Consider the following 27,286-nt stretch of genomic DNA (forward strand, 5'->3'; position numbering starts at 1 on the left):
CCTGTGGCTAATTCCATGAGTGGGAGCTCTCGTGAGAGTTTGTGAGCAGAAGCACTGTGTGACTGGGCAGTGGAGATTCCATATGCAGATAGGGAGGAGGAGCCTGTGATGGTTAAGGTGAGTTGGTGAGCAACTGTTTCTGGTCGGAAGATGTTCTTGATTGTAGAGGAGAGGAATATATAGTCTAGTGGGCAGGAGTCTGTGAAGAGAGGGGTCGTGAGGGAAGAAAGAGCCCCTTCAGGTGAAGGAGGCTGCCATTGTGTGAATTAGATGAGAAAACAAGATGAACAAGATCTGTTAACTCAGGAAGGTAGGGGGGAAGAGTGAGTAGAGAAGAAAGAGAGAGAGAGAGAAGGTAGGGGAAGAGAGAAAGAAAGGAGGGCAAGGGACGGACCTGAGCCTGGGGAGCAAGGGGAACGAGTGGCCATGGTGTCAACTGCTGCTGCTGCTGCTCCTGTGGGGAGCAGGACCAGGGCTTCAGTGAGGGTGGGGAGGTCTCTGGGGATAGGAGGCTTCAGCTTGGCCAATAGGGACCAGCAATGCTGCAGCTACAACCAAGAGGGGTGAGGGGGGTGGAGTAAAGGGATGGAGGAGTGACCACGAGGGGTGAGGGGGATGGAAGCAGCAGGATGGAGGAGGAGGAGCAGGAGTGTGGCTCAGGTGAGGGTGGAGAGATCTCTGAGGTGAGGGGGGCTGTGGAAGGGGGTGAGGGGAGCAATCAGGTACTAGCACACAAATGCTCTGTGAAGGTTAACCTAGTTTAATTTAATTTAACACCATGTGATATTTCAGCGCTTTCTGCCTAGCCACTCAGAAGTTAATAATCTTTTTGAGTTTCCCAAGGCTCCCTATGAGGAAATTATCTGATGGGGCTCATATTCAGTTCTTGCACACAGTCCCCTTCAGAGCTTGTTACATCACTGATGGTGCAGTCACACAAGATGCCATGCTTGGGGTGGGGTCACCACTGCACTCCCCAGAAGCGAATTATAAATTATTGTAGGTGCTGTGGTCTGGTAAAGTTGGGGGGGGCATCTTACATAACCAATGAAACGACTTAGGAGTAAGATGTCCTACTTGTGAGTAAAATTTATTGATTAGGATGAAGTTTAAATCTGTGGTGTGGACAAGCTCAGAATCTTCACTCAATATATCACTGAGAAAGGCAAAGGAACCAAAAAGAAGTCCTAATCAATCTAATTATGTTTGTTGGAACTTGATTTTTAAAAAATTAATATCCTTCTAATAACAAGGGTTCTAAAAGCGGTGCCGCCGGATGTTGTTGGACTACAACTTCCATCATCCCCAGCAACAATACCTCTTGGCCGTTATGGATGGGGATGATGGGAGTTATAGTTCAACAACACCTAAAGAGCTGAATTTGAAAAGCCACGTTTTAAAGACATTTTAATGACATCAAGTGACCCCTACTGGATGCTCAGAGGAAGGTGAAAACTCTCCAGGATCATGGCCAATCAACCCTAGAGCAAAATGTCTCCCCAACCCCCAAGATGGCAGTCAGCACTACCCTGGCATGAGAGCAAGTTCCTTCAGCCCACCTTCCTACTGCAAGGGCTGACTGATGTCTTGCAGGCTGGATTGCTGACCTCCATGGAAAATCATTATGCAGGCACAGTGGGGTGTGAATTTGTTTTCTGAACAAGTGGGATGTCATTCCTTTCTGTGTATGTTTTGGTTTTTAAATTCAAATTACAATTTACATTACAATTTAAAGTAATGGTTTTTAAATTCATTCCCTTGCTACAGATTTCCTTGCTATTAGCTATTCATCTGTTTGGTTCCGGATCAGGGGTGTACAGAGTTTGACTGCGGCCAGAGGACAATGTCCTGCTGCTTTATTTATTATTTTTTTATGTCAACTGCTTTGGAAACTGGTCGGAAAGCGGTATATAAATATTTGGTGGTGGTGGTGGCTCCCCCACCCCCCTTGCGAATTTTAATTGCACGTGTGAAGCATGCACGCACATCCAAGCCACACCCTGTGTCTGATTTCAGATGCGGGGGCATGGCTACTCCCGGGAGTAGCCACATTCAGACCCTCTCCCATTCTTTCTAGTCAGTGTTTCATTGGTGGCCCCCCAGACCCTGGCAGCCAAGGGAAGATCGTCTCCCCCTGAGCCTTTGTCCCTACTGCCCCTGCTCTGGATTGACAGATGTGTCCAAATCCAAGTGTTTTGTTTCCTTCTATCTGAAAGAATAACTACAGAGAAGTTTAGTGTTGTTCAAGCATCACGAGAAGGAACGATCCCTTCTGAATGGCAAACGCAATTCATTGCAAACAATACTGCACAAGTCTCAGGGCTTCCTTTCTTCTCACATGCCTCTTGCTGTTACTTCTAGATGAGAGAAAGCAACGAAATTTCTGTGCTGCCAATATACCTATTACTAAATCTACTGCTTGGCTTTCGTAAGAAAGATGGATTGGTTTTATAGAGCATACACTGTTTTAAAAGATGGTATTCTACTTTCAGCTACTTATCTGTTGAAAAGTAACCACTTATAACAATGACTCCTTTAAAGAATGAATGAACAGCTCGTTTTAACTTTAAATTCCCTTTCGATCTGAGAAAAAAGATACATAAATGATCAAATAGATGTTTAAGCATCCTAGGTGTTTCATTGAAAGAGACCATTCTCCACTTTCATTAGCAATAAAAGTCTTAATTCTTAATGCTTGATTGATTGATTGATTGTTAAATGTATATACCGCCTTTCATTAAAACAATCCCAAGGCAGTTTACAGCAAAATTTAAAAACATGATTATAAAAATGACACAGTTAAAATATTAAGCTAAAAATATAAGACAAATCTGATTAAAACATTTAAAACACAAGCATAAAAACTCTATTTCCACGTTGGTTCCTTCCAGAGGCGTATCTATGGAAAATAGCGCCTAGGGCAACCACTGAAATTGCGCCCCGTCCAAACATCTGACACCCATCTTTCAGATAACTTTACCATAATATCAGCTCAAAAATACAAGTCAAGCTCGTTCATCTTTTAATATTTCAAGAACTATTTAGCAGTGGATGTAGCCAGTCCACAAAATGCTGGAAAACTACAAATTTAAGTATGCTGGGGCTCATGAAATACCCAAATATTATGTGGAGGTGTACTTGGAAAACTAAACAGAAGTCCCTGTCTAATTCTCTACTATGCATTGTAGCATCATTATTACATAAGTTTTAAAAATAAGTGGAGGATTTGACTTTTCCCAGATACTCTGAAAATAATTAAAGGATATGCAGAGTAAACTGTGTCACAGCTTGGAATATATTCTAGTCTTTCAGAAAGACAGTTAACATGAGAGAAAGAGAGCAAGAAACTCCCAGTGGGCCTTAATACTAAGGATTTCACACTGATTCAAAGACAAACTCACCATTAATAGCCATATTATTAAGGCATCACATTTAACTCACTTATCACAAGAAGCAAAATAAAAGCAAATGAATACAACCCTAGCTCATAAGCTTCAGCTCAGTATTCACAAGCCCTGATTCTCTGTACATAGTGCCAATCTGAATGTGTGTACAGTGACTTATATTATATTACATTTTTTAACAAAAAAATTTTTACCTGTAGGTAAAATTTCTTCCTAAAGGCCATGGGGGGGGTCTTCAAAGGTTGCCCCCCACTGTTCTCTGGGGCCTCACAGGGACCATTTGAGCATGTGTGGTGGCCATTTAAAAAAAATATTTTTTTAAAAAAAGAAAATGGCCGCTGAAAACAAAATGGCCACCATGCATGCTCAAATGGCCTCTGCAAGGCCTGGCATGGCCTAGGGCCTCACAGAGGCCATTTGAGCATGCACGGTGGCCATTTTGTTTTTGGTGGTCATTTTAAAAAATTTTTTAAAAAAATTAAGAAATGGCACCGCCCTTCAAGTGGCGCCCGGGCACGTACCCTGCCTGCCCCACCATAGATACGCCTCTGGTTCCTTCTTCCTGAAGCAAAGCAACAATTTTGGTATTCCTTACCTCATGCCAGACTTTTTGTTATATGTTTGTTGCTTGCTTGAGCTTGGGGGGAACTATGAATCGCTTTACACTTTTCAAGCCAAGCCATTTCCTGCAAATAGAGACTTTCCCCTTGTCCAGTTCTCCATACAGCTCTGTACATTTGCAAGTCAAAGGTGCCCCTTTCACTCACTTTGAGAAGTATCTCTTTCTCTCATGAGAGAATGGATATATTGCAATTCCTTATAAATTGTCTTTCGATCTGCAAAATAGTAATGAACACAACCAGTTCAATATTTAACCATGAGAGAGGTCTTCAGTGATTGCTCTGAAAAGGCCAGTGGGCTAGAAATGGAGCCAAGCAGCCACTTCCATTAGCAGTAAAGGATGTACTTTTCAAGGATCTGTTTCCATGTTCACATGTCCTAAAACAAAGCAATTAGTTTGATGTCCCTTGCCTCCTACCAGACTTTGTTGGTTTCTTAAGCTTCTGGGAAACCATAAACTGCTTTATGCTTTTTAAGTCAACTCATTTCCTGCAAATAAAGAGTGTCTTCCATCCACTTCTCCACCCAGGTTTGTTCCCATGCAAGACAAAGGTGTAATTTTACCTACCTTGGAGAAGTGTCTCTTTGTTTTGAGAGAGAATAGATAGATGGCAGTTCCTTGAAAATTGCCTTTCAATCTGCAAATCAGTAATCAAAATGGTCAGATCAATGTTTGACCACAATAGATATATTCTGTGGTGGGTTTTAAAAGGCCAGTGTGTGGGGAAAAGAAACCGAATAGCCATTTTCTTTGGCAAGAAAGGACTTACCTCTTAAGGATTTACCTCCATGTTGGTGGTGACTATCTGTTATCTTTTACACTTCCTCTCTCCTGAAACAGTGCAACAATATACAGCATTGGACTTTTTGTTATGAGTGTGTTGCTTTCTTAAACTGATTGAAAACCATGTATTTCAAGCACAGCCATTTCCTGTTAATAAAGGCTATTGTGATGGTGTTGCCTCTTATTCTCTAGGAAAGAAACCAAATTACTACTACTACTACTACTTCTCCCTCTCCTTCCTTCTTCTTCTTCTTCTCCTCCTCCTCCTCCTTCCAACAAAGCACTTACCTCTGTGTTGGTTATATTAATATCTGAAGTTTTTCATTTCCCTTTTTCTGAAATAGTGGACCAAATTATGTACATTGGCTTGCACTACTCCTTACCTTGCATCACAATTTTTGTTAGGAATTAATTTTCTTAAACTTGATGGGATCTTAAAAAAAATATTTCCAGATGATTTCCAAAATGAAAGTTGTCTTATTGTTTTCCATTTGCTGTAGTTTCCTATTCAAGTTGGTCTATTAGCAGGGTGAGGAAAACTCTCCAGGCAACATATTATCTCTCCCCCCCACACACTGTCTCTAGAATTAGGCCTTAGTAAAAGTTATTTATAGAGACAAGCAAAGAAAGGAAGTGAAAGAACGGCATTTAGAAAGGTTGAAATTCTTGCCTTAATCGCTGGTTTGCTTGGTTTCAAACTGCCTCCAGCCACTATGAATTCCTATTCTAGAACAGAAAGATACTTCTGTTCTAGAAATGAGATACTTCTGTTCTGGAAAGAAGAACTGGTCTTGTGGTAGCAAGCATGACTTGTCCCCTTAGCTAAGCAGTTTCTGCCATGGTTGCACATGAAAGGGAAACTAGAAGTGTGAGCACTGTAAGATATTCCCCTCAGGGGGTGAAGCTGCTCTGGGAAGAGCAGAAAGTTCCAAGTTCCCTCCCTGGCTTCTCCAAGATAGGGCTGAGAGAGATTCCTGCCTGCAACCTTGTAGAAGCTGCTGCCAGTCTGTGAAGACAATACTGAGCTAGATAGACCAATGGTCTGACTCAGTATATGGCAGCTTCCTATGTTCCTATACTTCTTACCTAGCAGCCTTACCACTCATTCACATATTTAAAAGGAGCACAACTACTTTTCCTCTTTTTTTTCCATTTTAAAATTTTATTGGTTTTTACAATATCTTCACAGTCCAATTACATTTAATTAAGTAAATATTGACTTCCTGCTTACCAGTCTGCACGGTTCGTATTAGTTATACAAATCTACCATTGCTATAATCATTCAAAACACATATACTCCACATTGCAAACTCAATTTTACCCTACCCAACCTGCTGTTGTTACTACATTTCAAACCCTGCTGAAAGGTCCATATTGGAAAAATAGTTCTTTAAGTAAAGTAAGAATGGCTCCCAATCTTCCTTGAAACATTCCAAGTTTTCATCCTTTATGAGTGCTGTAAGTTTTGCCATCTCAGCGTATTCCAAAAATTTTATCAACCAATCTTCTTTTGAGGGCATTTTATTATCTTTCCCTTTCTGCGCATATAGTATTCTAGCCGCCATGGTTGCATACATAAAAAAATGTTAATTTTCTTCTGGAGAACTCTCCTTGCGTTATTCCCAGCAGGAAGGATTCTGGCCTCTTAGGAAATGTCATTTAAAAATATTTCTTCAACTAATTATATATCATGTCCCAAAAGGCCTTTGCCTTCCCGCATGACCACCACATATGAAAAAAGCTTCCTTCACGTTTTCCACATTTCCAACATTTCTTTGGAACATTTTTATAGATTAATGCTAATTTTTTCAGTGTCAAATACCACCTGTACATCATCTTATAATAATTTTCTTTTAAAGTATAACATGCAGTGAACTTTAAATCATTTCTCCATTATTTTCCCCAAGTTGCCATATCTATATTATGACCCACATCTTGAGCCCATTTTATCATAGTCGTTTTAACCGCTTCGTCTCTTGTCTCCTCCAAAAGCAACAACTTATACATCTTAGAGACTAATTTTTCATCATTTTCACACAATTCCTTCTCGAATCTCGACATTTGATCCTCAAATCCAACTTTAAGATCCTTCTTGTAAATTTTGTTTAGCTGATGATACTGAAACCAGTTACTAACCAAATTTTGTACTTCGATTAGGTTTTTTAATTTACAGCCCCCCTTGAAAACATAACAAGTGCCTATAGGTACCCCATTCAGATTGCATATTTATCTCTTTACGTGCCAGAACTTCAATCGGGGATACCCATAATGGAGTTTTAGATTCCAGACATTTTTTTGTATTTTACCCACACTCCCATTAGACTCCTTCTTACATAGTGATTGAGAAAGTCTTTATGCACTTTACTTCTATCGTACCACAGATATTAATGCCATCCAAACCTTCTATCAAATCCTTCCAGATCAAGTATTCTGGGATTTCTTAATGTTATCAATCCTTTTAACCACATCAAACAAGCAGCATCAAAATACAACCTTAAATCCGGCAGGGTAAGACCTCCTCTTTCTTTAGCATCAGTTAAATTTTTAAATTTAATTCTTGGCCTTTTCCCTTGCCAAACAAATTTGGTTATGTCCTTTTGCCATTGCTTGAAACAGGTTAACGTATTAATTATAGGAATAGTCTGGAAAAGAAACAACATTTTAGGTAGAACATTCATCTTCACAACTGAAATTCTTCCCATTAACGATAAGTTCATTCTAGTCCATCTTTGCAAATCAATTTTTACTGTATTCCATATTTTGATATAATTATTTGAAAACAACGAAGAATTTTTGTTTGTCAACCAGACACCCAAGTATTTAATTTTCTTCCCCACTTTCAATTCGTTTATTTCATAAAGTCTATCATTGGATTTCTGGTCCATATTTTTTGTCAACACCTTCGTTTTACTCTTATTTATATAAAACCCAGCCAATTGGCCAAATTGTTCTGTTTTTTCCAAGAGCCTTCCAATCTTCTCTAATGGATTTTCTAGAAAAAAACACCACATCATCCGCAAAGGCTCTAAGTTTATACTCCTTTTCCCCTACTTTCGGGCCTTGTACTTTTCCATGAGTATCCCGTCTACTACTGGAAAAGGAGGAGGAGAACCAAGCTGCCCCTGTGAGATGGTGCTTCCTCTACTGCATCCTCCACATCCCTGTGGAGACAATGAGCATATCTTGACAGAGAAACCACAGTTGATGTCATAATTACCACCTGCAGAGATGGGGGTGGGGCAGTGCCATCCTTCTGCACTGGGGATTGATGTAGCTTGTGGACACCTACTGTATCTACACTAGAAATATTCACATGTTTTAGATCAGTCTTATCCTTGTAGTTCTAGTTTGGAGACAGTGTTGATAATTTTTAGAATTATTAAACTTTTTGAGTTTCCCATTGATCCCTATGGGGAAATTATCTGATGGGACCAGTGTTCTCTCTACTTTTTTTCATCTGTGTGCGGAATAAGTTTTGTTCTGGGTGGCAGTATCAAGGCAGTGTGTGTACCCATATATTCAGAGTGAGACCTTCTTGATTCAACCTGAGCAGGATCTAAAATTAACTAAACGGACATCAGAAAATGTGTGAGTACGTGCACATGGGCACGCCTTAGAGAGAACAGTGGATGGGGCCCATGTTCAGTTCTTTCAAACAGGCCCCTTCAGAGCTTGTTACACCTCTGATAGAAGGGCTGACAAGGAAAATAGTTGGTTAAGATATGAAGGGTTAGACATAAGAAGGAATATTGGGCTGGGGTTAAGGAAAGAGCTGGGAGGAAGATTAGGAAAGAAAAGTTTGATTACTTTGGTATCACTTCTAAGGTCAAACCCAGCTGCTTATAACTGCCAGAACCATTGTAAGGAGATATTGGAACATATCAGAAAAACCCTGTTAGATCAGATCCAAAACCCATCCAGTCCAGCATTCTGCTTCACACAATGGCCCACCAGATGCCTCTGGGAAGCCCACCGGCAAGAGTTGAGCACATGCCCTCTCTCCTACTGCTACTCCCCTGCAACTGGTATTTAGAGGCGTCTTGCCTCTGAGGCTGGAGGTGGCCTATAGCCGTCAGACTAGTAGCCATTGACAGACCTGTTCTCCATGATTTTATCTAAACCCCTCTTAATGCCAACTGGACTGTTGGCTGTCACCACATCTTGTGGCAGAGAATTCCATAAGTTGTGTGGAAAAGTATTTATGTGAAAAAGTACTTCCTTTTGTCAGTCCTAAATTTCTTGGCAATCAGTTTTAGTTTGAATTTGATTCAAATTCTAACTGAACCGTGAGTTCTGGTTTGTGCACACCCCTATCTGGTGTACCAGTGTATGGAACAGAATGCTGGATTACATAGGCCTTCAGCCTGATCCCACAGGGCTGGATGACTGCTGTGTTTACTCAAGAGATTTGCTGTAAAACTTTGTCAAAAGCTTTTTGGAAGCATGTAGATAAGGTAGATAACCCCTCTATGTCATTTCACAGCCTAAGGGGCCTCCAGCACAAGATGAAAATTGGACCCAAGTGTATTAACATGTGTTACCATATTTCTTCCCAATTTTCATGAGTAATATTGCTTTGTTCATCTCATGGCTTATGGGCATGGTAATCAGAGATGTTAATTAGAACCATTTAAAAGACTAACTAGGTGAAAATTCATTTTAATACAGCCAATTAATTACTCGCATACATGTCAGTGTGAGAGAAATTGCTGAAAGAATCAGGCATAGGGTCAACAACTGGCCACAAAATTGGCCTAGCCTGCTATTGTGCCTTTAACAGCAATCAGACATGCAACAACCAGCAGGTGAAACTTTTCACAGTAGAGAGGCTAATATTCAACCCATATTATATTATGCCCTCTGAATATTAGCCCCTTTCAACCAAACATTCAACATGAATGCAACAAACATACAAGGGGAAGCTGTAGTTCAGTGCCAAGTTTACACATGCCGAAAGGAAATTGTTGGTTTAAACACCTGGAGAGAGCCTATAGCAGCCACCTTAAGTGGCGCAGCACTTAAACCGGCAACCTTCTGACTAACAAGCAGAAGGTTGCCGGTTTGAATCCCCGCTGGTACGATATCGGGCAGCACCGATACAGGAAGATGCTGAAAGGCATCATCTCATACTGAGCAGGAGGAGGCAATGGTAAATCCCTCCTGTATTCTACCTAAGAAAACCACAGGGCTCTGTGGGTGCCAGGAGTCGAAATCGACTTGACGGCAGCGGCAGCCTGTGAACGCGCCTCCGCGGGTGCGGCGGGAGGCAGCTTTAATAATAAAGTAATTTGGGACTGACCTCTGCCACCGCAACTCCTGAACGCTCTTTGGAGCTGCAACATGCCGCCCAGCAGCCCCTATGGCGGGGGAAGCACCTCCACCACTCACTTGGCTTCCATGGAGCCGAGCCCCCACCAGCGGCCAGGAGAGTGGTGGAGGTTCTTCCCCGCCATTGGGGCTGCTGGGCAGCACGTTGCAGCTCTGAATAGCATTCAGGTGCTGCGGCAGCGGAGGTGAGTACCAAATTACTTTACTCTTAAAGCTGACACCCCCCACCCCCCGAGGCGTGTTCATGGGCTGTCACTGTTTGACGGCACACTTTACTTTTACTTTAAGGAGCCTATGTATGCACACTTGTCCATACAGAAAGGCTGCCCCGGTTTACCAGGAACTTTGCGGATAGGTGCTTAACCTATGGAATGGGCCAGAGGCGTAACTAGGGAAAACGGCGCCCGGGGCAAGCACTGAAATGGCACCCCCCCCCCACCGCCCCCCACCGCCGCCCCCCCAACATACTACATTATACGTAGGTTTTTCCTCACAAGCTCCCGCCGCCGCTGCCAAGCCAGGCCACTGACTGGCTGCCAGGCGCCAGCAAAGCAATGGGGTGTGTGTGCGGGCAGCGCGGAAGGGACTGCTCATGGGGGAGGGGGCATCGATGCGCTCCCTTGACTGCTGCAGCACTGCTGCACTGAGCAGGAAACATTTGTATTAACAAAAAAATTTTAAAATTTTTTAAAAATTTTGGTTGTGGCGGCGCCCCCCACGTGACCAGAAAAGATGGCGCCCGGGGCACGTGCCCCCCCTGCCCCCCTATAGTTACGCCTCTGGAATGGGCCATAGCTCAGTGGTAGAGCATCTGCTTTACATGTGGAAGGTACCAAGTCCAGTCCCTGGCATCTCCAGGTAGGTGCCCCACTGACTGAGCTTGGGCAGGTCCTGTTTTCTGACCACTTTCCTTAGTTGAAATTGTGGGTTCCTTAACAAGAGTAGAAGATGCACATGTAACTAATAACTGCTTTCATTAATATGTTTATAAAATTTAATGTAATGTGCTGAAAATTGACCTTTGCACCTGGGGCTTTTTAGTTTAGAAAAAAAGACAACTGCGGGAGACATGATAGATGTCTATAAGGTCATGCATGGTGTGGAGAAAGTGGAGAGAGAGAAATTATTCTCCCTCTCTCATAACACTAGAACCAGGGGTCATCCCATGAAATGGATTGGCAGGAAATTTAAGACCAGCAAACAGAGGTACTTTTCAACACAATGCATAATCAATTTGTGGAATTCTCTGCCACAAGATGTGGTGATGGCCAACAACCTGGATGGCTTTAAGAGGGGTTTGGATAACTTCATGGAGGATAAGTCTACCAACAGCTACTAGTCGGAGAGCTATAGGCCACCTCCAGCCTCAAAGGCAGGATGCATCTGAGTACCAGTTGCAGGGGAGTAACAGCAGGAGGGAGGGCATGCCCTCAACTCCTGCCTGTAGGCTTCCAGTGGCATCTGGTGGACCACTGCGAAACAGGATGCTGGACTAGATGGGCCTTGGGCCTGATCCAGCAGGGCTGTTGTTATGTTCTAATACCATGTTGTGGTAGGTTCCGGCCCACCAAGGCATTTGTGTTGTGCGCCCCTGCAGTTTGCCACACACACCCTGTGAAGGTCACCTTACCTGTTACGTGAACGTATGTTCAGAAGTGCACTTCCTATCTGTATCATGCATTTGAAGGGCCTGTATCCAGGTTCAGTTTTAAAATGAGTGCAGGTACAGTTATTCACACAAACACATGTAAGAATGTACAGACTCAGTACAACTGTACAGCATAATGTCTGAATCAGGCTATAGCTTTTTTCTTATTATTATTCTTTTCCCTCTCTTATGTTGCTCTGTAGTGTAGTGTGACACTCCTGGGGAACATGAGGGAGGAATGAAAACTGATTCTTGCACCTTGGTAACATTTAAATAACTGCTTTTATTGTACTACAGCTTGTTCAGTTGGTGTTGACCAAGTTCTTATCTATCTATCTATCTATCTATTACATTTATATCTCACTCTTCCTCCGAGGAGCTCAGCTCAGAGCGGTATACAAGCTTATTTTTATCTTCACAGAAAACCTGTGAGGTAGGTTAGGCTGGTAGATACATGACTGGTCCAGAGTCACCAAGTGAGTTTCATGGTTGAATGGAGATTTGAACCCGGGTCTTCCCGGTCCTAATCCAACAGGTTTTATAATGTAACTCTTATAAGCGCAGTGGTTTCAGGTTTCAAATTTAACTTAGAGCTTATAGCAGTGATGATGTTTTTGAGATGTTAAGATTACTCCGAGGTGACTTTTCTCCTTTTAGGGTTAGGATGCCTTGCTTGGATATTTTGTTACAGAGGCAATGGACTCCCGAGTCTTCCCCTGAACAGAGATTTGGGCTTTCCTATAGAGAGCAGACCTTCCTCTGCCTCTCCATCTGAAATCTCTTTTTTGCCCAGTCTTATCTTACAAGCCTCCACACATACCCTCTCAACACCTTCTTAGCAGATAACCACCAGCCACATCTCCCTCCTACCTGCTTTCCCTCTGCCTAACAGTTTTTCCCTCTCTGCCATTTTAAACAGGTTTCTCAACTGACCTGCAAGGGTCCCATCATGACTACTGCAGCCTCCCTGTCACTCAAACCCCTTTGATCTTTGTCATGAGCATCTTAGCGATCTCCTTAGGTGTCAACCCAAACAGTCAAGAGTCCCAGCTAGCTTTAAATGAATGTATTTATCCCAAAGTATGAAATAACTTACATGTAAGGAGGCAGGATTTTGCCGAGACAATTGATGGTTCAAAGGGAGATGACATCCCAGGGAATACATTATTGCAGATCAGAGAGTGTTGGTTCTTGATCCATTAGATGAAAGGATGGTGGTTTTTCTACCTAAATTGAGACCTTCCTGGTGAGTACTGGAGCAGTATTCCTTCTACTTTTTTTCATCAGTGAGTGGAATGAGTTTTTTTCTGGCTGGCAGTATCAAGGCAGTGTGCGTACATGTGCATGGCCATCTAGCTCAGTATTGTCCACCACAGACTGGCAGCAGCTTCTCCAAGGTTACAGGCAGGAGTATCTCCCAGGCAGCGTTACCTGCTTGCTTGCTATCACAAGACCAGCTCACCTCTGTTTCTGTGGTAGATTCTACCCATGGTAGATTCTACCCAAGGCCCAGATTCTCTGTCCACAAAGAAAGTTGATAATCCTTCCCCCATCAGGCCTCCAGGCACAACACATCCTCTCCCTTGTGCCTTCCAAAGCCCACTTCCCCTCAAATGCACACTTACCCTCTGTGTGCCTTGCTTTTCTGTCAGTGGCGCTGCCTGAAATGAACTTCTCTTTTTACTAACTCGGGCGCTTGCAGAAGGGAGCAGCAGCTTGTGTAATAACATTTCAAATGCTGCTCACTGCAGAGTGAGAAACACCCAGCTGCATACATGAGCGGGGAGAAGAGCTCCCGCCCACAGGCAAAAACATTGGGGCCTTGGATGGCAGGTCACCCAGAAATGCCAGGATAAAGCCCCCTCAGCACCGAGGAGGTCCCAAGAGTAATCAAGTATGCTGGGGGTAGGCCCCTCTGTGACACCGCTACCCTCCGCCGCTCACACAAACTGCCGCCCTGCTGCAGAGCAACTCCTGATGCCTTCCTGCCGCGTCTCTGAGGGCCACCACCAGAGTCCCCCAATGCAACTGGCTGAAACTGCCCAGGCCTCTGGCCTAGCAAAAAACCCCAACAAACATGTGACAGGCTGCATGTAACATCCTGCCTGGTCGCAAGTGGAGGCCGGAAGGCAGGCGAGGACGGGCCAGCCGTTTCTGTTGGCTCTGACTCCCCGCTCCACCCCCAGGAGTCATGAGTCAGTGAAGGAAATGCTAGATGTAGTGGGCGGTGAAAAACACCGCTCCGGCATTTTAAGCTCTGGCGGCAAGAGCTATTGCGGCGGCAGGGGTGGGCACTTTATGCCGCCATCAGAGGGAGACTGCTTGAAGTGACTGAGCGTGGGACATAATATTGTGCGCGGGCGCGCAGCCGCACACCTTAGAGGGAACATAGTACTGGAGTGAGTAGGTCCCGGTGAGTACTGAAATCACTTCATGGCGATTCACACCAGAGTTTGAAGGCAGGGTGGCTTCCATGGGATTGGCTGGTTGAGAGAAGACTCTGTCAATCAAGCCCTGGCACCTGGATTTTTGACTCTGATTCTGATAAGGCTTGACTAGGTGATTTCTGCTCACACGTATACAGGTATACTTGATTGATCTATGGCTTATTCTAAGGCAGACCTGCTCAACTTAGGCCCCCCCAGCTGTTTTTGGACTACAACTCCCATAAGCCCCAGCCACAGGGGCCAATAGCCAGGGATGATGGGAGTTGTAGGCCAACATCTGCAAGAGGGCCGAAGTTGAGCAGGCCTGTTCTAAGGGATTCTCCTAAAGATTACACAAACTGCTATAAAAGGCTAACGCAACAATTACATGATTCTCTACTATGCATGCAATTGAAGCCCCATATGGTCTCATGGCTCTGACACAACGGCCACATTAGCACATGATGTGAAACCGTGGGTCCAATGAACCCGTAGTTCCACTCCCCCCGCCATCCTGCTCTCCTGTCTGCATTTGGACGAAACAGATAACAGGCCTTCTGCAGTCAGAGAGGCTTCAGAGAGGAGGGGGAGCTGGCTTTATGGTCTTCCTTCTTACTTGGACAGCCTGTACAACCACAGCCAGAGAGAGGGAGGGGCTTCCTCCTTCAACTCTGGTTTGAGCAAATGCAGCCTCCAGTGCTGCACTCGGATATCATGCGCCAAGACTCCAAGCCCAGTTATGAGCAGCGAAACTCACTACAAACTGAGAGTTCAAATTGGAGTCCGCGGAGCACAACCTTTTCTTGGTTCGCTTGATAAACAGGATCAGAGTTGCACGCATTTGGATATAATGGTCGCCTGACAACCTTTGGCCCCTGCAACTCGGGTTCCACGTTACATGTGAATGTGGCCAACCTTTTACCTCCGGCACATACTTACTTTACATTGCAACAACAGTTTATGTAAACAACAGTTTACATAGTTCCATATCCATAACCTTTAAACTACATATAAATACCACCTGTAAATAAATGATACTGATAGAATTACAGAACATCACATCCCCTGAAACCTGGAGCCACTCCTGCCCAAGGGCAGTCAAAAGATACAAAAACAAGTACTAAACACTTCTTTAGATATATCCAAAAACTGCAGATGGACATGGTGAAAAGGGAATATTGAAGGATGAAATGGGAAATTCAGAGAAGCCAAATGAATGGTCTGCATTGCAGAGAGAGAGAGAGACTTATTCCTGAACCATTATTTTGGAGTGTGCTTCTGAAAACACTATGTCAACCAGAGGTCACCAAAATGAAAATTAAAAACAAACTGACAAATTAAGTGCCAAGTTAATGGGAATCAGACAGCATTGATCTGACTTTTCTGAAAGCACCCAGGTGTTAAGCAGCTGGGATAATAAAACTAAAATTGGGAAATAACCAATGGCCATGTATGAGAGGGAAGCACTACTACTACTACTACTACTACTACTACTACTATTTATATACCGCTCTTCAACCAAAGTTCTCAAAGCAGCTTACACAGATGAATAAATAAGGTGGTTCCCTGTCCCCAAAGGGCTCACAGTCTAAAAAGAAGCATAAGGTAGACACCAGCAACACAGCCACTGGAGGGATGCTGTGCTGGGGTTGGACAGGGTCAGTTGCTCTCCCCCTGTTAAATATAAGAGGATCACGACGAAAAAGTGTCTCTTTGCTCAGGGGAGGGAAATGGAGGGAGGGATTCTTAAGGAGGGACAAGGATTGACAATTTTCTTTTCCATGTGCAGACTTTCATCCTGTATTGAGCCCCACTCCAGAGGGAATCCCAACCGTCAGAAGCACTTTTCAAAGGGGTGTTTGTGTGTCTGTATTGATGAGGTCACTGTAATGACTCCATTTTGTTGTATAGGCTTTGACTTCAGGCTCAGCCATATGTTCATTTTTCCTCTGTTTAAATTTTCAGCTTTAAAATTTTATTACATTGGATTTTCCATCATAAACAGTTTGTTCTTCTGGCTATAATCTCAGATAAACCTTAAGATAAACGTAGTCAGAAGAGGCAAGGCATGAAGAGATGGAATATTATGAGTTCCATAAAGGTTGGCACCCCACTCAGGTCTTTTTTAATTGGTCGTAAAGGAAAATTAAATGAAGTGTAGCAAAATTGTTCCCAATTAACTAAGTTAGACACAAAAGACAGACCTCAATTTGACTACCAACTTTGACAATCTCATAAAAATGTTAAATTATAATAAAGAAGGAATAAAAAGTGCTATTTATTCACTGCAGAGTTTTTTTATTGTTTCATAAAAGAAATAAGGGCATGTATCCTCGTGATAGAGAGCATATGGCTTAAATTACATTTTTTCCTTCTTCTTTTTTTACGGAGTTTGATGCTTGTCGTTTTCAAGCATCAGATGCCATTGCTCTCAGCCTGGAACTGTTTGGGAAGCAGGAAGACTGGAATTCTTATTTATTCACTAAAATCCCCCCCCCCATTTTTCCTTAATTTGAATCAGCTTACAACAACAAATTTAAAAACTACTATTTATTAAAACCTCAGTTCTAAGCTACCTAACTGAAGGTATGTGCAAAGGATAAAGCATCACACTCGCAGTCTGCTCCTCCTAGTCACCTTAAGTGATGCAGCAGAGAAATGCTTGACTAACAAGCAGAAGGTTGCCAGTTCGAATCCCCGCCGGTACTATATTGGGCAGCAGTGATATAGGAAGATGCTGAAAGGCATCATCTCATACTGTGTGGGAGAAGGCAATGGTAAACCCCTCCTGTATTCTACCAAAGAAAACCACAGGGCCCTTTGGGCACCAGGAGTTAAAATCGACTTTACGGCACACTTTCCTTTACTTTAATAATCAACAGACGGGATAAACTGCTGGGTCTTTGCAAGGCCAGTGGGGGTGGGGTGTTCCAATGCCTTGGGGCCATTACTGAAAAGGCCATTACTCTCCCAACAGCAGGTTTCACTACTGTTGAAGATGATGCATGGAACAAGGTATACCCTTCTGGATAATCCTAATGAGCAAAGGGGTTTGTATAGGGAAAGGCACTCTCTGAGATATGAAAGTCTCAGACTATGAAGGGTTAAAGAGGCACAAACATGAAGTATTAATGCAGCGAATACCACAGTAACAGGCAAGGATCCTTTTTCAACATCCACATCCCAGGGAAAAGCTTCCTTGGAGTATTGGGCAACTATTTAAAAATGAGACACCTCTGCACAGTCTGTTCTGCATTTCTGGCATTGAGCAGCATCCAATATTTGTAGATGTCCAGGGAATGTTGGGAGGGGGCTATGATCAACCCCTGCTGCTACTGAGGACTGTAGCTCAGCAGCAAGATGGGGCCCCACCTTCCAAGGCATTCAAGAACGTGGAAGGGGAAGAGTGAGCTATCACCTAGCTAGAAGGGCCCTCCCCCAAGGCCCAGGGACATTTGTCTCCCCCTCTGTGTCCATTATAGGTATGCCCCTGATCCAATGTCTTTTTCTGTCCCATAAGAACATAGGAAGCTGCCTTATACCAAGTCAGACCATTGAAAGGATGTACACGAAGCATTTTGGCGCCTCTCTTTCAAAGCGCCGAAACGCTTGAAGATTCCCCCACTGAATCGTTTCAGCAGGGGCGGACAAGCATTTTAAGAAGAGGAAAGCAGGTCTTACCTGCTCCAACATGGCCCCTCTGCCACTCCCTGCCACACCAACACAGTGCTGTCGGGGTTAAACACCTGGCCAGCAGCTGTAGGGCTGCTTCCAGCAGCCTCTGGGTGGGGTCGGCAAGGAAATGGAGGCTGAGCATGTGTTGGCACCATCTTGAGTGGTCAGCAACCTCATGCTGACCACTCAAGATGGTGCCTGCATATGCTCAGAAGCCATCTCTGTGCCACCCCTGCCCGTGGGCCACTGGGAGCAGCCCTGCAGCTGCCGGAGGGGCTTTTAGTGGGTTGGCAGGGGGTGGTAGAGAGACCATGGAGGAGCAGGAAAGACCTGCTTTCCTCTTATTTGTGTATTTATTTATTTATTTATTTATCATCATTTTATACCACCTGATTTTAAAATATTTAAAAATATTTAAATTTTAAAAATTTAAAAATCACAGATTAAAATACACGAAACAATAAAAACAATAGAATAAAACAAGTTTTTTAAAATTATTAAAATTAATTCTCCTTAAAAGCCTGAGGAAACAGGAGAGTCTTAAGCTTCTTCCTGAAAACAGACAGAGAAGGAGATGCTCTTATTTCAGCAGGGAGCATATTCCAAAGCCCTGGTTCAGTCACAGAGAAAGCTGGGTCCTGGGTCGCCACCAAACAAGCTGGTGGCAACCATAACCAGACCTCTTCAGAAGATCGTAACAGGTGGCAGGGTTTATGACAAAGGAGGCACTCTCTTAAATAGCCTGAACCCAAGCCTGGACCCAGGCTTTATAGGTAATAACCAGCACTTTGTATTTCACCCGGAAACATATTGGCAACCAATGCAGTTCTTTTAAAACTGGTTTTATGTGGTCCCTTCGTGTTGTCCCAGAGACCAACCTGGCTGCCACATTCTGTAACAATTGTAGTTTCCAGACTACGAACAAAGGCAGCACCATGTAGAGATCATTATAGTAGTCAAACCTGGAGATTACCAGCATATGTACGACTGCTTTAAGGTCATTCACCTCTAGAAATGGACTTAGCTGACGTATCAGCCAAAGCTGATAAAGCACTCACTCTTCCACCCCCCACCCCCCAGGATGTTCACAAAACACTTTGTACACATCCCTAGACCATTGGTCCATCTAGCTCAATACTGTCTACCCAGATTGGCAGCAGCTGTCCAAAGTTATAGGCAAAATTCTGTTGCAAACAGCAGCTAGGGATGGGCCTGGACTGGTCCGGAGGCCATTCTAAAGGCCTCCGGAATGGTCCGGAACGGTCCGGACGTGGGCGGTCCGGTTCGGGTGGGTGGGTGGCTTTAAGAGCGGGTGGAGGGTTTACTTACCCCTCCCGCCTCTTTCCCGTTCTGGTGCCGTAAGTTTAGTAGTAATTGGGGCGGCAGGATACCTCCCTGCCACCCCTTCCCCGCTGCTGCTCTGCAAAACTCCCAGAAGTCCTTTGCGCGCGCGCACGTCACAGAGATGTGAAGCGTGCACACAATGTGTGCACGCCCAAAGGACTTCTGGGAGTTTTGCAGAGCAGCAGCGGGGAAGGGGCGGCAGGGAGGTATCCTGCCGCCCCAATTACTACTAAACTTACGGCGCCAGAACGGGAAAGAGGCAGGAGGGGTAAGTAAACCCTCCACCCGCTCTTAAAGCCACCCCCCGCCCCAGGGCCGGACCACAGTTTGGCGGTTCCGTGCACACTCCTAACAGCAGCTGCTGGGACTGTGACTGAGACTGGGGCTGTGGCAAGGGATGAAAGAATTTAATCCACCATCCACCATGTGCCATTTTCCTGAAGCAAATTGCCTCTCTGGAGTTGCTATTAGCTACACAAAGGCAAGCATAGGGCCCGTATTCTTTCCCTCCACCGCTAATAGCCTGTGGGCAGGGCAGTCTGCATGATTTGGTTTACACAGGGATTTTCATTTAAACCAAAACGATTGCTTCCCATGTTACATGTCACCTGAAGAGGAAGAAGAAGATTCAGAAGGTTGTAGCAGAGCTTGCTTGCATCATATGACTTGGCTTCTAGCTTGAATTTTCTCAATGAACTTGCCATACCAGCTAGTTTCTGCACTGTAAGTAAAGTGCCACAAGATGTGGTGACAGCCAACAACCTGGATGGCTTTAAGAAGGGTTTGGATAACTTCATAGAGGAGAGGTCTATCAACAGCTGCTAGTCGGAGGGCTATGGGCCACCTCCAGCCTCAAAGGCAGGATGCCTCTGAATACCAGTTGCAGGGGAGTAAGAGCAGGAGGGAGGGCATGCCCTCAACTCCTGCCTGTGGCTTCCAGCGGCATCTGGTGGGCCACTGTGTGAAACAGGATGCTGGACTAGATGGGCCTTGGGCCTGATCCAGCAGGGCTCTTCTTATGTTCTTAAGTAATGTGTGCCGTTGAGTTGGTGCTGACTCCTGGTGACCACAGAGCCCTGCGGTTGTCTTTGGTAGAATACAGGAGAGGTTTACCATTGCCATCTCCCACGCAGTATGAGATGATGCCTTTCAACATCTTCCTATATCGCTGCTGCCTGATATAGGTGTTTCCCATAGTCTGGGATTCGAACCGGCAACCTCTGGCTTGCTAATCAAGTCATTTCCCCGCTGTGCCATTAGGTGGCTTTCTGCACTGTAGCAGCTCTACATTTGTTGCACAATGTAGTCTACCTTGTAAGAAGGGGTGGATGGATGGTCCCGGATGCCTATGCACATCACCAAACTGGAGGTGAAGTTGGCAGAGGTTCCATTTCGTGGTTGTCAAGATATGTGAAACTGGTTTTGTCACAAAACTGACCCGAAGTTATCGAGTTGAAACCATAATCTGAACCTTCGATTTGAAGTGAGTTTCACTGCCCCAATTTGAGGTTTGACGGCGGCATCATGTCATCCAAATTCTGCCCCCACCATATCCTGGGTTTTATACTTGGGCTGCTGCCAAAACCATAGAGAGGGCAGCTCAGACCAGCCCAGAAACCCAACAGCTCTGTGCCTTCTGCGCTTCTCACTGGCCACCTCTCTGAGCACTTGCACCACCCCCACAGTCTCCGCACTTCTCCAACTGCTGCCCAGCAACAGGGGCGTCACATAGCCGCATCCCAAGGTTTGCAGCATGTCAAAGGGGAAAGCCACATTGGCAGATGTTCACTTTCCACTGTGTCTCATGTTTTCCCCCACTTGGCAATCTGCAGGAAAAGGGGATGGGATGACAAGATGGTCACGTTGTGGAGAGGTCTCTTCAAGTGATGAAGAAGTCTGTGCACAAGCAAGTGGTACCATAAACCGGGCAACCCTGTTGCTTCCCTACAAAGAAAACACATATGGTGGGTGTCATACCCAGGGTATGAGTTGAAAAGCAGCCCCTGGAATTCTAGAGTGGCTCTGATCTATTTGTTGTAAAGATTAGTAAGGGAGAAGGGGCCAGTCCCTTCCCCTTGGGTGCAAGAATGCACTCAATGGTATTACTGAGAGTGGTGAGCCAATAGAGATACACATATGGACCAAGGGCTGTCAATGCCCAGTCCTGTTGCTAGATCCACACAAGCCCTGGGGAAGGGTACCACACCAACATCTTTCCAAGTCATAGAAACCGGTGGACAGCAGGAGTGAAAGCACCCACTCTGGCAGTCTGGTTGTCCTTTGGCACATATGCATGCTTATTTTTGCCTAGTACAGCCACCTGGCTTGCCAGGAATAACTGAAAATAGGGGATCTACTCACCCACAATTCCTCGCAGCGGCCAATCTGCATATACTGCAATACCAGTCCCAGCCCAAGGATTTTGAGTGTGTACAAGGATCTTGCTGCTAAACTGAGTCCACAGGGACATGGATAGACACATGGAGTGAGCCAGAATCCTTGGGAATCTTTAGAGGTTGAGTGTAGAGGGGAATGGGAGGAGTATCAGTTCTATTTTTAAACAGATATACCAGGGTCCCACATCAGTGGGAGCCTCTATAGTTGGATGGCATAATTCATGAGGGTGCAGTCTTACAGATACCTGAAGAACATAGAGCCTCTGGTCCTCTCTAGTGGACTGGCCCTCTCATGAGTGGGCTAATCCCTGACTGGCAAGCTGACATATGGGCAGGAGTGTGTTGGGGGTTCCTGGACTGCTTTGACTGCCATGCCAAGAGCAGTGGTGCACCTCGGCATTTAGGGAGCCTGGATCTGAAGGACTTTGGAGGGCCCTCCCCCAACTTAAGGGAATTAATTGAGGGCGGGAACCTGCATTTCATGTGGTGTGCGTGCACCACTTTCCACCTCCAGGGGCCTCCAGCTGTCCTGGGGGGGCCTCTCCAGATGGCAAGGGCTTGAGACACTCAAGACTTACAGGTGCGTGGGAGCATCTTGACTGTGCTCAGTCAGGCCCAGACAGCCTCTGCCACTGCCATGTGGGAGGCCTGCTCAGCTCTCACCTCCACTGCTATCTCCTGCTGCACACATGGTGGTGAAACCAGGAAAAATCAGTGTGGCGGTGGGGTGGGGTGGGGTTGGGCTTCTGGGGAGCCCCCTCCCCAGAACATTTGGAGGCACCCTCCCGGTGCTGAGGACCGGACTTCGTGCGAGAAGTCTGGTCCTAAGAGTGCTGCTGCCCAAGATCATCCTTAGTCACAGTGGACCAGACCCAGGATCCTTTGCCTGCCCTCATATGTATATTCCCTCCTGGGAAGTCATCAAGATCGCTTCCCAGAGTAACAGAAAAATAGTGCCCCGCTCCATCCCTCCCATTGTCAGTAATTGTGCTTGTGCTGTTTGGTTGCAAGACTATACCTAAGGGTTGCGAGGGAAAGGGTTTAAATGCCATTTTAAAGGGTTTAAATGCCCTCAACTCTCCCTGTCACAGTCACAGGCACAGTCGCGCTAGGCACACCCCCTTGAAGATTGTGGCCAATGGCTACTGTTCCTGTGATGTGCTGACACCTTGCCCACAATCTGGTGATAGGAGCGCTACAGAGCTTGATGGGATGTAGCCTCAGCAGACCAGGAAAAGAGGCGGGCTCCTCTGCTCTGAAACAGGAGGTTGCCCACCCAGGTTGGAAGCAGGTGTGGAGCCTGACTGCCAGTGGCCCGTGTCCGGCCGCAGCAGCGGCCCCTATTACCCCGCCCCCCACATCTGATGTCAGATGCGGGGGGTGTGCTCTGGCTCCCAAACAGAGCTGCACAGCTCCATTCGGGAGTTGGAGTCTGGCTGGCGCTGCATTTGGGAACTATACTGGGGCTGGCGCTGCATTCGCAGTGCTGCCAGGAGCGCCTCTTCCCTGCCTTTAGGGCAAGGAAGAGACTTTCCTTGCCACACCGCCAACGCAGCGCCAGCCATTTAACTCCTGAAGGGGCCGCGCGGCCCTCACTCGGGAGCTAAACCAGCACCCCGTGTCTGATGTCAGATGTGGGGGCCGTGTCAAGGCCGTGGTGTGTGGCTCCTGATTGGTGGCAGCCTAGGTTCTTTGTACCCGTTTGCCCAATGGTGGCTCTGCCCCTGGTTGGAAGATTGTCTGCGGAACAATTCCTAGGTTTAACCTCAGGTTCATCAACCTGTGGTTGTGTGAAGGCAGCCTCTGTCTGCTTGAAAGAAGTTGAAACAGATGACCCATCTCAGTGGTTTGATGAAGTTACCCAAGCAGTGCTCCATTTATATGGTGGATTACTGTGCAAACCTCTCCCCCAGTACTTTTTGGAGGGAGGGAGGATCATGCATATTGGTCGATCATGTACATGGAATTTTACATGAACCTCCTACATCATACATTATTTTATGTGTGTGTAGGTAGTGAGGGACACACTCTCTCCTCTGCTGCGTGTGCAGGATTGCTACCCAGATAGGCATCTGAACCTATGATTTTATTAACAAATTCAAATAATTCCCATCACCACATTTGTAAAGTGTCAACATTCAGGGTACTAACATAACCATAAAAATCCACTGATGTTCAATTACACAAGTCATCTTATGTGGTTATGTTCACAGAATTTTAGTGTAGCCAAAGCAAATTCATTAGCTTTATGAGAGAGTAATTATCACTTCATCCACAGGTAGTTACGCAGCTAATGACCTGAAGATGGGAGTGTAATTAAACCCTTCACTCACAGAGCCTTACTGGTTGCAAATACTTCCCCTGCCTGCCCCCCTGTCTCTTGATTTAATGTCAGATTCATTTCAACCATACAGCCACTAGTTCATTAATAACTGAAGAATGCATATGCAAATACACCGAGGTACGTTTGATATACTTCCTAGTGCGTTCCATTGTAGTGCCAGGGTGACAAACTGTTTTTACAGTTTGTCAATGAAGTAGATTCAACAACAAAATATTTCTTTTAATTAGAGGCGGTAGAAACCAAAATGTCATCTGAAAAATACTAGAAAATCCACAGCTACATAAACCATAAAGAAAGGACAACAGTTCCCCCTCTCCCCCAACTAAATATTTCAAGACTAACAGTCTTTTCTATGAAACCACTTTACTCAGTCTCTTCTGATCCTCAAAAAAAAAGAAGCAGCAAGTTGTCAGGCTGCAACTGGAGATTCCTGTTGAAATGAATGAATGAATTGCTGAAATAGGAGGTGGGGCCATCGCTCAGCCTGCTTTGCATGCAGAAGGTCCCAGGTTCAATCCCTGGCATCTCCAGGTAGGGTTGGGAGAGACTCCTGCCTGAAATCCTGGTTAGCTGCTGTCAATCAAAGCAGACAATACTGAGCTAGATGGACCAATGTTCTGACTCATGGATAAAGCTATGGAGATGTAGACGCAGCTGCTCCCACATCCCACATGACCTCTCTCTGCTCTCTCTGCCCTTTCTCCTGCCCCTCTCTGTCTCCTGTTCTGTGGGGCACAGCTGAAGTCAAGCTCACTACAACAAGCAAAAGAGAGGCTACACCAAAGGGCTTCTGGAGTGGGAAGAAGTTGCTGGTATCTTGTTCCCCCAACCCAGCAGGAAATTTAAAGGTTTTAAGAGGAGGGTCTCCAGTAACCCTGTAACAAAATGAACATCCACTAATCCTATTTGGAACATGTTCACTCAAGCAAATGATAATACTGTTGCCATCTTTTTCTCTGGAGGGCTTCTGGGCTTTTAATTGCCACACTACCTAAGGTAATTTTAAAGCAGTGAAAAGTACATTTCTTGAATCTCTGCATGAGGTGCAGCAGTTAATGGCACAGGAGCCTGGCTAGCATTAAAAGGTGGCAATCCTAACTCACAATATTTTACCTATAATTCCTACCTCGCCCTACCTGTCATTTTTATGATGGTGACTTTTCATATGCCTAGTCTGTTTTCCAGAAAGCACTGGAGAGGCTGAATGGTTCTAATTTTTTTGTAGGCAGTGCAGATAATTGAAAATGTGTGACAACACATTCATGATTACCAGTGCAAAAAAGTTAATTAAGATGGCATTCATCATGCTTTCTGAGCACGAAAACCTCCGATTTGGATGCTCTTTTCATGAACGGACTTCTGTATTTCTATTTGTCAGGGCTTTTAAAAAAAATACCCTTAATGGACTTGAGAAGAAGAGATAATTTCCTGGCCAGAGTCTGTATGATAAAGTGCCAGGTCCTAGGTAACAAATGAATGCAACAGCCTTTAAATCCTTTCCTACAGATAAACGAATGCATTTTTCATCATCATATTGCTGCAGCTGTAGACAGGCGAGCACTTCCTCTGACTTCCCCTGTGTGAATCAGATTTACAATCCTGCATGGAAAAAGAAGAGAAATGTTGACAAGATGATAAACAAGCTGAAATAATAGAATTTGTTCTGCGTCATTTGTATGTTGTGTCAGCATACAGATCATTCCCAAAATTACTCTGGGCAAATTTGTTATATGATTGCTGCTGGATCATTGCGGAGTTGAACCAAGGCGTCAAGCTTGATTTCCGTTGTCAATAGACACATTGTCAATAGGCGCAAAAAGGCTATGAGGAAGCCACTGGGAGAGAGAAGTATTTGCTTTCCAGGCTATTGGAATTAGCCTATATATTCAGATTATGTGTGGCACCTAAAACTTGGTTAATTCAACATGTGAATTGTAGCATCAGTTTAAACACGGATCAAAACAATAGTCCAGAAGCAAGAAGCACATATTGTCCGCATTCACACGAAACACGAAACACGAAACTGGAGGTGAAGGGACCTCTGGTTTCAAAATCTGTATGTCCAAATGCTGACGACTGCAGTCACAACAGAAAATTGAACCCCAGTTTACCTCCATGGGTAGTGATTTGTACCTTCGGTTTGTAGTAAGGTCCGTCATCTGGTCCTCCAGTTCCACAGTGTCAGCATTATGTCCAAACGCTGGCAACGTAGTCTGGTTGCTTTGTAACCCGAGTTGAGGGAGGAAGCTCCTCCTCTTTGCTCCAGCTGCTATTGGCTGCTGGGGCTGTCCTTCAGTAAAGAAGGAAACCCCAGCATCCAGTTCCCCTTCTCTCTGCAGTTAGAAAAACTGTAGAGAGAGAGAAAGCTCTCCTGAATGTCCAAATTTGGCAGGAGAGCAGGGGGAGGGGGTGCGGAACTGCAGGTCCAATGGGCCCACGGTTCCATGTTATGTGACAATGTCGCCTTATTCACTTTTAGAAGATGCATGCTTGTGATAGAAGAGGCATTCTATCCTATATGGGGGGTGGGACATTCCTTTTTTTTAAAGGGGTTTGCCATCGGTTTTCAAAAGTACTTGTATTGCCCTTCATCCAGACATTATTATTTTTTTACACATGAGTAGAACTTTAATATTTCACTTCAGTAGAGTGTAGCAGTGACCCCCACATTCAGAGCATGGTACCCTGCATGAGTGCACAACACACTGAACATGTGAATTGTTAGCAAAGAAAAATGAATATTTCAAACCCCATACTAATGAGGATCCATATTCATCATTTCAGTTCTCAGCATTTCAGCTGAAAGGATACACTGTGAGTGACCAAAAGGCAATCAACACAGGTCTGGGAGCTGGTCAAATACATTCTACAGGTCAGTTTCCCACAAGATTCACATCTGTTTTGGTAGTTCCTTGTTGGCTGTCCTTGGGCACACACAAAACAAATGTCTTCTGTCCATCCAGCCAAACACAGATGATAATGGTTGCCTTTGTGAATGTGGTTGCATATCTGGGAGTATGTCTAGTTTCCTGCACTTCATAGTGCCTATGTAGGTCAACTCCTTGCTCAAGAGAGCCTCTGCCAGTTATACACTGGGAGGAAAATTTAAAAAAGATAATGAGGCTCTACACACGATCAATGTGTGGAGCCTAACTGGGCTTGGTGGGGAGAACGGGCTTAGCCCACTCTCCCTGCACACGTGCAGAGAGCCATCCCTGGGCGGCTGGATCAGCTGTCCACATGACTACCGGCTCTGTCACGGAGCTGGTAGGAGTGGCAGAGATCGGTGGCAACTTGGAAGTCTCAGGATGCCCTG

General features: G+C 45.1%; 1 protein-coding gene and 1 long non-coding RNA gene across 2 annotated transcripts in view; both read right to left on the bottom strand.

The window, feature by feature from the left end:
* Nucleotides 1-4,531: 4,531 nt before the first annotated feature.
* On the bottom strand, nt 4,532-14,182 carry LOC128323658 (uncharacterized). Its single transcript, XR_008306414.1, has 3 exons — nt 13,411-14,182; nt 4,796-4,857; nt 4,532-4,663 (listed from the first exon to the last, which is right to left on the bottom strand). It is a non-coding gene; the product is annotated as an uncharacterized LOC128323658 (long non-coding RNA).
* A 9,992-nt stretch (nt 14,183-24,174) lies between these two features.
* The window catches only part of PFDN4 (prefoldin subunit 4), a 54,303-nt gene continuing 51,191 nt past the window's right edge, over nt 24,175-27,286 (bottom strand). Inside the window, exon 5 of the mRNA XM_053247195.1 lies at nt 24,175-25,569. The gene's annotated coding sequence lies outside the window, so the exon portion shown is untranslated. The remainder of the gene's footprint in view (nt 25,570-27,286) is intronic.

Source organism: Hemicordylus capensis, chromosome 4 (genome assembly GCF_027244095.1).
Source record: "Hemicordylus capensis ecotype Gifberg chromosome 4, rHemCap1.1.pri, whole genome shotgun sequence".
In the NCBI taxonomy this organism is placed as follows: domain Eukaryota; kingdom Metazoa; phylum Chordata; class Lepidosauria; order Squamata; family Cordylidae; genus Hemicordylus; species Hemicordylus capensis.